This window comes from Ictidomys tridecemlineatus (assembly GCF_052094955.1).
Source record: "Ictidomys tridecemlineatus isolate mIctTri1 chromosome 12 unlocalized genomic scaffold, mIctTri1.hap1 SUPER_12_unloc_5, whole genome shotgun sequence".
NCBI classification, from domain to species: domain Eukaryota; kingdom Metazoa; phylum Chordata; class Mammalia; order Rodentia; family Sciuridae; genus Ictidomys; species Ictidomys tridecemlineatus.
Window position 1 is genome coordinate 240,619 of NW_027520963.1, and position 13,865 is coordinate 254,483.

A 13,865-nucleotide genomic window follows, 5' to 3' on the forward strand; every position below is an offset into this window, starting at 1 on the left:
CTGAGCCCTCTCCCTGCCTCTGTGTGGCCAGCTGATGTTTCCTGCCTGTCTCCAGCTTCAACATCCCCCTTCCCTTTGCATCCCCACAGCCTCTGTCTCCTCATGTCTCCCCAGCATCATACCACCTCCATCCAGATGGCCTTCTGGTCCATCCTCTGGCAACACATCTCTTCAGACCAGAGAAGGCAGGAGCTCTCCAAGCAGAGGGCAACCTCCCAAAGTATGCTTGGGAGAGCCATGACCCCTGATCTCTCAATGCCACCAATTCCCCCACAGCCATGCCCAGCACAGGCATGAAGCTGGCTGGTCCTTCAGAGGCCGGCTCAGGACCCTGGTGAATGCTGTCAGCACCAGAGAACTCCAGCCAATGCTTAAGGGTTCCTAAGATCCACTAGGGAGGGACAAGCAATGGTCATGATTAAGAGAGTGAGTGAGGCAGGGCCAGTGCACCAGGAGGGCACGTTAGCATGTGAAGAGGGAGCAGGGTTTATCTCCTTCACTGGCAAAGATTTCTTCCCAAAGAAAATCCTAACCAATCCTTGAAAATAAAACATGAACAGGATGATAGGGTTCTCATATAAGGTGACATTCATAACATTTATGAGAGGTGACAATAAGAATGATGGGGCCACTTTGAAATTTTGAAATTTGGGGATGGGCTGTGAAGGACATCTGCAGTCTGAGATTATCTTTGGCATCCAATTATTTCTCTTTGTTTTGATTACATGATTTCAAGGAAACCTTAACTCATAAGGGCGATAGATAACGATTTCTTTAGAGGTAGTCTCTACTGCAAATTTTTTCTCTTTCACATGAATGAGTACTTACTGGATTTTCTAAATTATAATTTAGTAAAATTCTTTAAGCAGCAAAAATATAACTCGTAAGTGAATGTAAATCAAAGATTTATGGAACTTTCTAAGGGATCTGGTAACGGCCTTAGTCCTGTTGAGTGTGGCAGGGAACACTGGTGTAGGCTGCCTGGGACAAGCCAACCAGAGGCCTGCAAGACCATGGAAGCTGGAACCAAGGCTCAGAATCAAGATGCTGGCATTTCATTCAATAAACCCACTCGGAAAGCCTGGCACTGATCTCTACTCCAAATGCAGAGTCAGCCACTGCCACCTGCACCTCTAGGTGCTCCATAACCAAAGCCACAGTATAAAACAAGTGCAATTATTCACTGGAAACAGATATATTAAGAGGCTATTTTGAGTTCCAGTTCAATTTAAAACTATTCATAGACCAATTTAATAATCAAGAACTGTGAAATCGACTCTTGAATCATTGAATTCAGGTGGGGAGGTTCACAAGCACCTTAAATCACTGCTCCAAAGTGGGTAATTTAATTAGAAGAATGGTAGCATTCGATCTGCTGTTTGAAGAGTCATATACACAGAGGAAGGAATGTGGCAATGCGTCTGTAAGGTGACAGGGCACAGTACGACACTGGATAGGGTTGAAGGGTAAGAAAACACTCTGAGAAGCTGTCCTTAGCACAAGGGGGTTAGTGTAGGCTTGAAAAGAGAGTGACAAACCCCACGTCCTACACACTAGAAGCACAACATCATCATATCTGTGGGGAGAGCTGGGCCCTCCCCACCCACTGCAGTTGCAAAGGGACAGGAGGCCATGCCATATCTGCTATTCTTTTGTGATCCTAAGGACCTGTGCTTGGTGTCACAGAGTCATGTTGCAGGACTGGGCACCAGGAACCCAGTACCAAGTCTGAGCCAGATACTAGCATGACATAGATGGGCCCCAGCCACTATAGGGAGGAGAGGACACCAGGCATGGAGATGCCCTGACCCAAGCCTTCTGCCCAGATCCAAGATTCCCAAGTACACAGCAGCTGCAGGCGGTGGCAGGAGCTGTGCTCCATGGCCCCCACAAGAGAGAACGGGGCCTCTAAGGGGTAGGGTACGACACCCAGGTTGGAAAAGCTCACTCACCAGGTCACAAAGAAAATCCATGCTCTCTCAAGAGCAAAATGCATTTCCTCAAGTGAGAAGGAAAAGAAATAAGCCAGAAGAATACTCAGTCCTACAAGAGACTCTAGTAGGCAAGACAGCACCAACTGCAGCCCACTGCCCTGCCCGTGGCAGGGGAGATAAGACCTCTGAGAGCCACCAGACTGGGCACAATCACGGTTCCACATCTACTGGGCAGTTCCCAGGGCAGTTATCTGGTTTCCAAATTTTCCAAGAGATAAACATAGACTTAAAAACCCTACTTCAGCAGATGACAGGGAGACTGAGTTCCTGAGTACTCTGCAGAACCTCGCTGGGGGTCAGGAGCACTAGAAAAACAAGAGGCATTGAACAGCCAAGGGCCTGCCTCATGGACTCCACCCACATGGATCACATGCACAGAGAGTTTACTAATGCAATGTACAGTTAACCAGACATAAACTGAGTGATACAGGGCAAAAGGAACAATCCAAAGACTGTGGGAGGCAACAACTGAACAGCTATAATTCCTTGGACTTCATGACAAAAGGGAAAGACTGAAATAATTAAAATCTGGAAACCTCAGAAGAGGGACCCGTGGTATAGAGCATTGATGGTGTCTGAGCCAGGTGGGAGCCCTGCAGGGTCTGGGCCCAGGCCTCTGAAGAGGGCCAAGCTTGCAAAGGCTGCTGCTACTGAACTCTGGAAAAGCTGAAGACTGGATACAGCTGCTGTGTGGTGATAAGGAAGTGTCTGAAGGAAAGGAAGGTGGCCACAGGCAGGACAAGCCAAGGGCAGGGCCCCAGCCACAGCCCCCTCCCCCTCCCCCTACTCCTCCTCCATTCTGGCCATGTCTCTCTAGTACCCACTATGGGCTGACAAGGCACCAGTCAGACAGTTGCAGAGGGCTGCAGGTCCCAGCACTGCAAGATGGAACACAGAGAGGGGACTCTAACTGAGAGGAAACTTTGCAACTGGCAGCGGCAAAGACAGAAAAAATGAGTGCTGTGTTCTCACATCAGGAGGCATACTGGAAGGTACTGAAGGCACACAGGCAAAGGAAGGAAGGGCACCACATGTCGGTGGCAGGAGAAGGGCAGGCAGGAGGTGGTATTCACATCAGCCCAGCAGCAGCACTGCAGAAGAAGGACTCACGGCCCAACAGGAGGTAAGTGAGGATCAGAAGGGAGACACAGGGCAGACAGGGAGGGGCCTACACAAAGACTCAAGAGGATGAAAGGGAGCAAAGTCAGAAAGCAAGGACAGCCCTTTTGGGGCCTTTGCTAGGCCACAGAGGTGAGCCAAAACTAGGTCAGTAGAGGGCATAGGCAAGAAGAGACCAGCTCTTGCTTATAAAACAGAAAAAAGTGTGGAAGAGTGTTGTTCACGCGTTCCAGGGGCTGGTCCTGTTGAAGCAGGAAGAGGCAGAATACTGTGGGCAGTGAAGAGACAATTTCGCCTGAAGGCCCAAGACAATGAGAAGGACTAAAATATGGTGAAAAGAGGGAGGATGGCCCCTCCTCAACACACACACAGAGCCCAAAGGCTCCCAAGCAAGTGCTACTGAACCCAAGGATGCAAGTGGGTGGGACAGTAACCCTGGATCAGAACAGGACCTCTCCGTTCTGTCCCACAGGCTTTCTGAGGGCCTCCCTGGCTCAGAAGCAACTGGGTGACCAAATCCCCCAGCACTAACCCACACCAGTTCCCAGGCTGCGGGTCCATCCCCATTGGGAAGCTCCCTCTGTTCACGCTCAGCCTTTCTTCTAAGGGAAGAAGAGAGAGCTCATAAAAAATTAAACTTCTAGCTCCATGCCAAGCTGAACTCTAAGGTCAGCAGTATTTCCATGAGCCTTTGGGAGTTCAAAACAAAGCTCTTGGTGCTTCAAGGAGAAGCTGGGCATGTTTATCGATCGATGCCTTTTTGAGGCGGCATCTAGTGAGAGAAACAGTCCATGCTTTTGAGAAGCCATCTTTGTAAGTGGCAGGCCACTGCAGTCCACTTTTATGAAGTCTTCATCAAAAACTCAGGCTAAGAATATCCACTTGAAGGAACAAGGAAAGGACACAAGAGACTCCAGAGTGGCAGGAGACATTTTCACAACCTTCTCCAAGAGACTGCTGGCTGAGCTTCTTCCCTTGCTCGGCCCAGCATGTCACCAGCTCTGCTGTCTGTCTTCTCACAGCTCCAGCCTGGCAGCCCAAGCACTAACAGGGTAAAGAAAGGACATGTGTGCAAACAGACACTGAGATTCCTAGACAACATGGCCACCATGAGGGACTGCCTCTGAAAAGGAGCAGGGCAGGAGGTACAGTGCATCCTGCATGCTTGGGATGAGTGAGGGGCTGCATGGTCACAGTGCCTGAGCCCTGCCTGGTGTGCAAACCCAGGGACACAAAGGTGCCTCAGTAGCCACAACCAGTCCCAAAGCCAAAACAAGAACTCTGAGCTAAGCACCACCCCTATAATGGACTGAATTTATCTGTGTCCCCAAATTTGTATTTTGAATCTAAATCCTAACATGACAGTGTTTGGAGGTGTAGCCCTGGACAACTAGATCACAAGGGAAGAATCCTCATGCTGGAATGAGTGTTCCTATAAGAAGTCCCCTGCCTCCCAATCTCCACTCTCTCGCTGTAAGAACACAGTGAGAAATAACACTGAACCAGGATGACAGCTCTCGCCAGGCACCAGTGATCTGCAGGGGCCAAGGACTTTTCAGCTCCAAAAATGAGAGAAAGGAATGTTCATTGTTTGAGTCCCAGACTCTGGTACTTTTGTGATGGGGACCTGAATTCATTACAATCACCTTCTCATCCGTAACACCTGGACAAGAGCTGACACAGGAAGCTTTCTGATGGCTGCTCAAACATTTCCCTGACAGCGTGTGCCAATCTGTGGGTGGTCTCCAATTGGTTAAGTTACAAATATAATTGCATGGGTACATTGTTTTCAGTAATTGCTCTTTTGCATAAAACTCTGCAGGAAAATATTGATAAAATTTAATTCAAACTGTTGCAAAGTCCTTAAAAACACCTTTATTCTTAGTCATAGACACAGATCAAAATCCACTAACAGTCCTACTATTATGGACAATAATGTACCAATAAAAAATATGGAAAAGACTACTAACACTTAAACTCGGAGAAAAAATGCCCACCAAGAGGACTGTGGATGGAGTTCAATGGTAGACTGCTTGTCTAGCATGCTTGAGTCCCTGCATTCACTCCCCAGCACCACAAAATATAAAAACAACAAACAAAAAAAAAAAAAAAAAGAAAGAAAGAAAAACAGTAACACAAGTGATTTTTGGCATTCTCCTTTTTGCAAATGGGTAAATGCAGACCCACATGACTGAGTCACCTGGGTCAGGCCACTGTGTCCCCAACAGGAAACAGCAAATGCTTGCCCTCCACAGCCTCTCATTACTCTGTGGATGACCAAGTCCTGGAGCACCACGGCAGTGATGGCAACAGCCAGAGTCAGCCCAAGTCAAGCCACCCACCAACTGGTGCCATGCCATATGCCTACCTCAGGGATAAAATGCCCCAATCTCTCAGGCCATGCAAGGGTGCTGACCTACCCCAGAGCCAGGCCTCTGGGCTGGATCTGTTGCACTGTTACCTACACAGTCCCCACTGTGCAGAGGAGGAGCAGGGCACTATGACATGGCTCCCTCCCAGCACATCAGGAAATCTCCAGGAGCTGAAAGAAATTCTAGAACTCTGCTTGTCTAGTGAGTAGAAGAATCTAGCTAGGAAGAATCATAGGCAGGATTAGGAAATGGAAGACAGGGTGAGGGCCAGCGGTCCCACCAATGAACTAAACCTGGAGTGTGTGCCAGGCCCCCATCCTGGGCCCAGAAGACAGCTGCACACTCCATCAAGATGGGCACTGACAGATAAGAGGATGTCAGAGTCTAATAGACAGTGAGCTGATCAGCAGTCCAATGGGATGGGGCGGCATGATGCTCTGAGGCAGCAGACGAGACCCCAGAACCACTGTCTGCCAAAGGAGCTTGAAAGGGGCAAAGATAAATAAGGCTAGTCTCAGTGAAGTGAGAAAAGGGTGCTAGGGGAACCCCCAACAACTGAGGAAAGGGCAAACGAACAGTGAACACAGATAAGAGCACAGAGGACTGCCTGCGGTGTCGGGGATGCCTGCTCCAGGTGGTCTGCGGGAACAGGCAAAAGCAACGGGAGACAGCAGCTCGGTTACAAGGGGCGAGAAATCTCATACTCAGAGCCCTCCAAGGTGAAAAGACTACTTGGTGAGAATTTCTCCCAACAAAGAGACCACTGTGGCTAGCCAAACACTAGGACGGGGCCCCACAGAGAATCAATGATGACCAGATTTCAGAAGACTTACTTAAGATTTCCAGGTGAACCTGGGCTTTATTTCTGGCCGGTGTAGCCTGAAAAACCAGTAACACATGGACAGGAGACTAAACATTCTGCAAAATAGGAGGAAGAAGCTGATCATACCCTTTCCAGGTGGGCACTCGCCTGAAGATGGAGTAAGAAGCTCCCTTTCTCCAACTGCCTCCAAAAGAAGTTTTAGTTTCCAAGTTATTGCCAATAAAGAATAGGTCACAGCACCCAGCACAGAGGAGCTCATAAGTACTATGGGCAGTAGGAGCCAGTGGCCCAAGTGTGCCCCGCAAGAGGTCTCAGGGCAGTCAGGAAAGCAGGGCTGCACTCCCCACAGTCCTGCCCTGTCCTGGCTGTTAAGGCAATCCACAGACAACTGACCCAGAGTCACGGCGCCCTCCTTTTGGCAGCAGACAGGAGGGAAACCAGAGGTTTCTATGGTCCACAGTCCAAGGAAGGGCAAAGCCCATCCAGAGCATGTCCAGATCAGTGCCTTTGAAAGAGGCAATTAGAGTAGAGAGAAAGCAAAGGATAAATGTCTGATAGTGCTCTCTAGACAGGAATTCCTACCCAGGCCAGCACAAAGCCCAGATAGCCAGAAGGAGGTAGAAATGGGCTTGGTATCTGGGGAAGAGTGGAGCCCAAAGCAAGGACTCCAGGCTCCCACTTAGGGAAATATCACCCAGTCCATGTGCTGAGGAGAGGACCCCCCAGGGCCTGCTTGTCCTCGAATCTTCCCATCCCTGTGAAGGGATCAACACTCACCAAACCCCACCAGGCAGCACCAAGGAGCCTCCCTGAGCTTCCCTTCCCTACTACATCCGGGGTACAGTGAAGCCTCCAGAGAACATTCAGAGCCAAGCTCCATTCCAGGTTCGGGTGTGACTACTCCATGGCCTCCTGGCTGCCATCACTGCCCTCATGGACCCCACTCATCCTCCTAGCCACCAAATTGACCCTGAAATGTAAACTCAGCACAGTCTCATCCCTGGAGCCTCTCCATGACTCCTGCTCACACACTGCAGGAGCACCAGGTCAGGTAAGCCTGCCTCCCCCAGCTGCTTCCCAGGCACCATGGCCACACTCCCTATCCACACATTCACGCCTGTCACCTCAGGCTTTGGGTGGCTGTGCATGCATCCTAGAGAACTCTCTCACCTGATGCCCCCATCAGACAAGCACCTTCCTGCCTACCACCTAGTTTAAGTCACCTTTACTATTTGATCTCATGGCCCCTGTTCTTTCCCCCATGTCATGACTTGCCATATTAACACACATTTATGTGCTTAATGCCTTCCTGCCCTCCTGCATGCCAAGAGGGCAGAGGTGGCAACTGTTCAGATCTCTACTCCACATCCAAGTGCCGTGCAGAGTGGCTCTTCAACAAATCCCTGTTGTTTCAGTTCATACTGATGACAGGCCACCTCTAAGAAGTGGAATCATGGAATGAAGCCTGTAGCACCTCACCGAATACTAGGCTGCTCATGGACATGCCAAGGCAGAGGAGACAGATTTCCAGGGCTTCAAGAGAACGGTGCAGACAGCAGGTGTTGTGGAATTTACAGCCCATTTGGGGAACAGCAGCAGGAGTATGTCAGGTGGCTCCAGGTGAGGGCACAGTGGAAAAGCAGGAAGCATTCTGCACAGGGTTCTTGGGACAGAGGACAGCAGGCAGGCCTAGGAGGCTGGCAGAGACTGAGAAAGACTGTCCACTGGATGCACCTGGCCTGGGCCTGGAGGAATCCTCCAATTCTGACAGAGAGCACTGTCTGCCAGGACAACCTCCCATACCACATGCACATGCTTGAGAGTATGCTGAGTTTACATTTCAGGAAATGCAAGCAGCCATGTTTACAGGGGCTGGAAGAAGCAATACAGCAGAACCCCTGTCTACCGCTGGAGCTTGAAAGGGGCAAAGACAAAGGTGGTAAAATTTTAGATGGAGCACAGACCAGGCAAAGGTTTCCAGAGGGCAAAGGCAGCACTGTACTGATGCCAAGCTCCTAAACCCCTTCCCTGCCACCGCAGAAGGTCATGTGTGTGTGTGTGTGGTGGGGGGAGAGACATACATATTCTTTCTTGTGAGTAGGTCAGGTCAGCCATAGAATCAGTTCCACAGAGGCAGCGTGGCCAATGCAAGGGCTCATGTCTAGGTACTTTTGAGAAGGAAATCAATAGCTGCTTCTGGAGAGAAGCAAGGAGACATGGCCCTGAGATTCCACTGGAGCAAGGGGCCCAGTGAATGTGTACAATGCCTCACAGAATCCGCCCAAGGAGGCTCCGCACACTGACAGACTTCTCCAACCTCCGGCCTTCTCACTGACACTCAGAGTCACTGATCTCAACCCAGTCCAGCTGGCTACACCACACTTAAGAAGTCACATAGGGAAAGTAGAAAGCAGGTAAATACCCAGCAAGCACTGGGTCTCTTCACGCACCTTAATGGGATGGGTAAACTATCTGTGTCCAGTATGTTGGGTGGCTCCTTTGTAATGAGCTGGTGGAGATGCACATCCCAACCCCCTTTTCTAAATCTGTGCAGGACCGAGGGTGGCAGCAGAGGTGGTCAGCAGGGGAACAGGGCCCTCAGCTCTGGAACACCTCCAGCTTGCCTCCACCAGACCAGCACACCTGGGTGAAAGCAAGGACCCTCCTCCACAGGGTCTACGTTCCCTATTGCCCCCTCCCTCTTTGTCCCCATAGGCACTATTTTTTGGATGCTCCCAAGGTGAAGGCATTCACTCACACCCCCTCCCTCCCTTCCAGGCTCCCCCAACATACTCACTGCTTCACTCCCAACTTTAACCCTCCTGGGAACACCTGCCCAGCTACATGGGTTCTCCAGAGTTGCCCCTGCCCCCAGTTTAAAGCTCCTGAGGATGAAGTGCTGGGTTCCACTCTAAGGGGGAATACTCCCCTCCCCCTCCAGCTCAGACCACAGCCAGGAAGGCAAACTGGTCTTCAAGTGGCGCCCTTGGCAAGTCCTGCACAAGACATTTGGCACCATGTTCTAGAATATGGACTCCTTATTTGTAGCCTTTAGAGCCTCAGCCAAAACAAAAAGAGAAAGAGTCACTTTAATCTCCTTTTGCAGTTAATGAAACACTATAGCCAGACACAGTGGCACAGGCCTGTAATCCTAGCAACTCAGGAGGCTGAGGCAGGAGGATTCTAAATTCAAGGCCACCTTAGGCAATTTATTGAGACCCTGTCTCAAAAAAATTTTTTAAAGGACTGGAGGTATAGTTCATTGGAAAAGCAGCCCTGGATTCAATTCCCAGTACCAAACAAACAAACAAACAAACAAAAAAAAAAACCATCTAGCCCCATGAGTTGACAGGAAGTATTTCAATCAGGACTTCTCTATTTGAAGACAGGCTCTCTCTCAGCTGGGGAGCTAGTTACCCCACAACAGGGGTCTTGATGGAGACCCCCACCCAAGCTCCAGCAGGGTACAGGTCCTGGGTAAGGTCTAGAGTCAGGACAAAGCCCTTAATCTAAAGAGAATTGCAGCCAATGCCCACAGCTGTGCATCTTCACAGAGGGCTGGCACTGGGGGTACCTGTGGGAAGTCACAAAGATGAGAAAGGGTCCCATGCACAGACCACCATATTCAAAGGCTGGTATGGAAAGTCTCAAGGATAGCAAGGCACCATAAAGCTGTGAACAATGCTGGGCCCACACCCCTCCCCTCGAGCTGCAGGGAAGTCATGTGTTCTTTCCAGGCAGGTGTTGAGTCTTCACATGAAGGGACAAGTCAGAGTTAGGAGCTCCCACTGGTTGGCAGTGACTGGTGATAAGAAGCCTGGCAAGAGGCAGCTGGGACAGTCAGGAGAGACAGCACGCCTGGAGCAGAATGGACTGACACTGAGGACTCTCTAGCCACTACAGGGGTAGCCTCTGTCCCTCCAGCACAACCTTCTGAAGTACCAACAGTCTCTCACTGTGACACCATGTCCACATTCACCAATGAGCTTCTTGCTCCTCAACCCCCCAAAACTGCTTCTCTAGATTCCTCCTCTTAAGTAAACTAAGTCAATCACACGATTCCAATCTGCACATGGCTGAGCACCTGAGCCACAGAGCCCCAAGTCCCACCCACCTCATCACCCACAGTCTGGGTGCTGCTAGAACAGTCCTGGGCTGACCAGGCCACTGCTCAGACACTGCTTGCCCAGATGTTCTCCTCTGCCCCAGTTATCCTTCCTCATCTTACGCTTTCTGGACACCCAAAATACTTCTTCCACAATTTTCCTTGTTTTATTTTGCAGTGGTAGGGCTCGATCCCAGGGCCTGGAATGTGCTAAACACACTCCCTACCACTGAACTACACCACCAGCCCTTTAGTTGAGAACTCCTCTCTGTGGTTCTCTTTATGCTCTCGCTAGAAGGCGCTGGGGTAGGGTGAGGAGAGGGCAGAACATGGGCAGAACACAGCTTCTTGGCTGCCCAGACCTGCAGTTGGTGCCTGGGGCCTGGAGATACAGCTGGAACTGCCTGGGCTGCACCTTCAGCAGCCCTGCAGCCCTCCCCTGGATCGGGTCCTTGAGATGCTCAGAGGGACAAAACACCCATCCAGGTGGGCAGAAAACACCTATTTTAAGACATGCTGACAGAACTCCAAAGTAGATCATTTTAAAATACAGGCAAGCATTGGAGATTTTCATTATGTATGATGACATTTCTACGGAGACGGAACTTGGGGCCACAGCAGATCCATTCGGTGGGACTCGCGTGAGCCCTGCTCCCTATTCAGCCTGCACCTCATCAGTACACCAGCTTAATTGGCATTTCATCCCGCATTGTGTCTCCAAGAGGAGCGAGGGGCAATTATGGTGGAGAGCACTCCAGCGGCTCATCTAATTCCTGTCTTTCATCGCGTCAGAATGAGCACAGATGTTCCATTGGAGGACAGGGGGATGATGAGCGGCTTTCAAATGACACTTTTTAGTTTAAAACTTTAAGATAAGAAGTTATTTAAGTGAAATTTACACACAGTGTCTTCTCCTTTGTTTTACTTGCTACAGGGCATTAACTTTCAAAGGCTGGTTCCGCTTAATTTGATTTTTCATTTTCAAATGAACATCTGTGTTTAGGTCTAAAAAGCTCTTTGTTTAAACATACAGAGCCAGAAAGGGCTGCACAAAGCCTCCTCTATGCGCACTTGATTACCAGGAAGGCCTGCACGGCAAGACCAGGGCTAGCAGGGTGGCATCGGAGAACTAGGAGAACTGGGTCTCCTTTCAGGCTGGGAACAACAATGACACCACAGGGACTGCTCAGCCCCAGTGTCTCCTTCCTAGGGACAGATGCTCCCAAGAGCGGCTGCCAGGAGTTGATCCCCGTGATCTCCAGGAATCGGGCTTGACCAAATTCCATTCCTGTTTCCAACGGCACATGTCGCTGAGCTCCTGGGAGATGCAGAACCACCACGGGGCAGGCACCCCTGAGGCTCCCAGCCACTCCTGATGTGTCCACACTCAGTCCTCTGTCTCACTTCTTTGACTCCCACCAGAGGGCAGGCCTTGCCTTTCAGGCCCATTTTATATCCCTCCTGGACTGAGAAGTCTAGAGACAGCCCCCCAGGCCCACGAAGTCAGCTGCAGACTATGATCCCAAGGGCACACCACACAGATAAGATGCACCCGACTTTGCCACAGAGGGAACAGCACTGCCCTGGCAGGCCCCACAACAATCAACCACAGCAGGAGCCAGGGAACAGGGTCCCAGGACTTCACAAAGGTCAGAACTCATAGGCACCAAGGCAAAAGGCCTGAGGGAGCTGGGGACACTGCTGACCGCCTACACAGTGTTTTTACTTCAGCTTCTCAGGAATAAACCGGAGGCTTCTCTATGATCCTCTGGTTAACACGGGAAGTTTAGCACAGAGCCCACTGCGGCTGTGTGGGTCTAAATAGTTTTAAACACTTCTGTGTTTTTATAGCACTATATTTAGAAACCTCTAAATAAAACCCATGGAGAATGTTGCAATAATATACATTTTTTAAACTCACTAATTGAATGTTGCCATTACAAGTGCTATTTTGGACCATCTGCTAAATATGTAATTTAGGAATTAAGATTCATATCATACAGGATACTAATTATCCTCTGAATCCATGTGGGAACTTTCTGAGCACACACTAGAAAAGTCCCACAGTTGGCAATAATATCCACCCTTGGTCCCACAGGCAGAGGTCAGGCCATTAACAGGGTACAAACATGGGCACAGCTCAGCCATGAAATCCACGATGCCCAGAGCATCACGGGCAAGGATGTCAGGAGTCCACACACCTTTCCAGCCCCAGGGGCAGTCCAAGCTGGGCTCATCAGCTGCGACAGACATTTCTGTGCATTAAGACTCAACCAAATTTCCTAAGACTTCCTCCTCTCCTTGTTGTTGCACATTTTATCAAAGTGACACGGAAGCTTAAGGCCCACCTTGTTCCCATATACCAAGGCTTTAAAGATTCCTAAAGCCTCCTTCAGCTGCCAGACTACAAGGCTGACCATGCCGTCCTCCCCTGTAGCTGCACCCCAGTGCCTCATGAATGGGTACAACAAAGGACTGCAGTCTGACCTCGTGCTCCAGTGTCCCTGTGTACCTCTCAAGAGTCATGTCCCAGCAAGACCATGGCTGGGGCCTTGTGACTCTTGGGACAGAAGGACTGTCACCTCCCTTCCTATGAACCTCTACTTCAGTGATACAATCTGACAGGATGTCCCTCTGAAGCCAGCACCACGCTGACTAAAGCAGGCCCCAGCACCAGCTCAGACACACAGCCCAGGAAGTGCCTCTTCTGTCCTCAGGACAGGTGTGGCTTTTGGTCTCAAGTGTCTTCTGCTTGGCCCAAATGGAAATTCATCTCACAGGATACATCGTTTTGAAATTTTAAGACACTTTAAGATTCCATGATGTGGGTTTCCTTGATCAATAAATTCTGTTTCGGTACCATGACACACCACCTGACATGAGCCGCCAGGCCAGAGCAGTCCACAATGCCCCGGTGAGACACCAGGATGTCACCGGACCCTCCACACCTGTCTCCCACAAACAAGATTTCCAACACAACTGAGGGACTCGTGGAACAAGTAAACATTTCTCCAAACTGCACACTAGGCCCCTGAGTTTCTTCTTTCATCCCGTTCCCTCAAGTCCTGTGCACAACTAAAGGAAAGAAAAACTGAACAGGAAACAGCATAGTAGAGAGAGCAGAAGAGCCTTTCAGTCTGAAGCCTGTGGGGAGCAGAAAGGCTGTGCTTGGAGGAACAATAAATGAGAGAACAAGAAAGGAACAGGGGAGAGACGTTAACAGGGGGACATATTCAGAGACCCATAGTATGCATCTCATGCCACGCTGCTCAGTAGTGTCACTGTGCTGAGGAAGAAGACATGGGCTCAGAGACATCCAGCCAGCAGCCTCTGCCAAGGCTCAGATTCAGAGCCAGTATCCCCACAAGCCTCCTTCTCCACGGACTGGCTCCTGACGCACCATCTCAGATGCCAACACCTCCCTGTACCGGGAACATCTGGAACCATTGCTG

At 50.1% G+C, this 13,865-nt stretch overlaps 1 protein-coding gene across 1 annotated transcript in view; it reads right to left on the reverse strand.

The window, feature by feature from the left end:
* Nucleotides 1-13,865, reverse strand: part of LOC144372333 (mitotic spindle assembly checkpoint protein MAD1-like) — a 238,839-nt gene that overhangs the window by 122,061 nt on the left and 102,913 nt on the right.